Genomic DNA, 1,627 nt, shown 5'->3' on the forward strand with positions numbered 1-1,627 from the left:
TTGTTTTTGATTGAGTCTCTTTTTTTTTGGTTGAAACTTTTTCTAAGTTTTTGGTTGAACTCGTTTTCTTGCTTATACAACTTTATTTGCTTTGGCGAAGCTTACATGAACATTCTGGGCGGGGCTTAAGGACGAGCGATGTAAGACGTGTTCCGATTGGTTAGCGCTGACTAAAGCGGATGACTCCCTGAGATCTCAGAACTCTGTCCCGAACTGCAGGGCTTCGGTGACGGGACACAGAATGTGAATGGTAAGTAATCTTCACAAAATTACACCGTTTAGCAGCTTCTAAAGTGTCCACCCTGTTTCAAAGAAGAAATCTTACTCAACTTATGACGACAGTCACATATTTTGTCTGTCGTGATCTCCGGTAGCATATTGTGCTAGCTAATGTTAGCACTAGGTAAAGTTCATAAACTAGGCTTGTGTAATATTCGTTAACCAGCGAACCTCTGTCGAGTGGCTTTAAGAGTGGAAAATACCAAATATATCTGGAGGAAATATGTGTTAAAAACTGTTGTGTAATCCTCCGTGTGTGTGTGTATTAACTAGCATTGAAGCTAAAATGGGAAAACAGCGGATCGTTGCACCATTGTTATTAGATGCACATTAATCTGCACCACACGTCAAGTGACTGTGCAGATGATTTATTTACCAAGCATATAATCAGTTCTGTCGATGAGGGGAGGCAACGTAACTCTTAAATATATATTTTCTTCCAGATGTAAAATGTAAAACTAAGCTGGTAGGTCACAGGCCGAAGGATATTCACATAATTTCTGTTTTTTATTATTTGGTGGGTGTGTGTCCTGTACTTAGTTTTATTCCGAATTAGATGTAATATGCCTTTTGCTGCGTTATGATATTAAATTAAATTGGTGTTCTCCTAATTCCCCATTCTAGTATGACCAGCAGAGTGCAGCTGAAGCAGGACAGGCTTGTAGGTCTTACTGATTCCTCCAGCTGCTAGAGACGATCAGAGCATGAGGATGGAGAGACCAGCAAGTGTTGAGTCAGAGAAGGTCAGGTAGGGAAGGAAGTGTTGCTTATAGGGGCCGGGTGTGTTTGGCTAAATATATTTCTCCAAGTCAGTTTATTTATTGGTTTTAAAACTAATGCATGCTTATGTGTTGATAATGATACATTTTAATAAAAATACAAAAATGACCAACAACATCCTGGCAGAAGTAAATAAACAAGTTTATATCAGAGCTTTTTCTTTTTGCATCTGGAACACATTAAAAGCGAATTACCAAATTTGCTTTATTCCCTGTTATGTTAACGTTATTTCTCCCTTTTTCATCCTCACTGCAGCTGGAGCTGGACTGGAGTTCTGTTTGGCTTTAGTGGCTTCCTGGATGGAGACATCGACTGAGCTAAAGCGGCTAACAACGCAACATTTTCCTCTCCCATTATAAACTTTGCTTTTCTTCAACATGGAAAATACTCCTACATCAGTAGCTCTGTTTGTTATTTTGACATCAATGCTTACCTGGTGGTCAATTGATCCTCTTAACCACTGAATGTATCAGAACCACCTGGACTGAGCTGGCTTCGTCAGAGGGAGCCAAGACTTCTCGATAAAATGACTTCCCGTATTTTAAGATGTTCTTCTGGTAAAATTGCA

At 39.5% G+C, this 1,627-nt stretch overlaps 1 long non-coding RNA gene across 1 annotated transcript; it reads left to right on the forward strand.

Moving 5' to 3' along the window:
* The first annotated feature begins 209 nt into the window (after nucleotides 1-209).
* LOC106944267 (uncharacterized) lies at nucleotides 210-1,620 on the forward strand. The gene is made up of 3 exons (XR_001424183.1): nucleotides 210-250; nucleotides 904-1,027; nucleotides 1,315-1,620. It is a non-coding gene; the product is annotated as an uncharacterized LOC106944267 (long non-coding RNA).
* The last annotated feature ends 7 nt before the right edge of the window (nucleotides 1,621-1,627 follow it).

This window comes from Poecilia latipinna, unplaced genomic scaffold, assembly GCF_001443285.1.
Source record: "Poecilia latipinna isolate Pla-1442-1.1 unplaced genomic scaffold, P_latipinna-1.0 Scaffold7705, whole genome shotgun sequence".
NCBI lineage: Eukaryota > Metazoa > Chordata > Actinopteri > Cyprinodontiformes > Poeciliidae > Poecilia > Poecilia latipinna.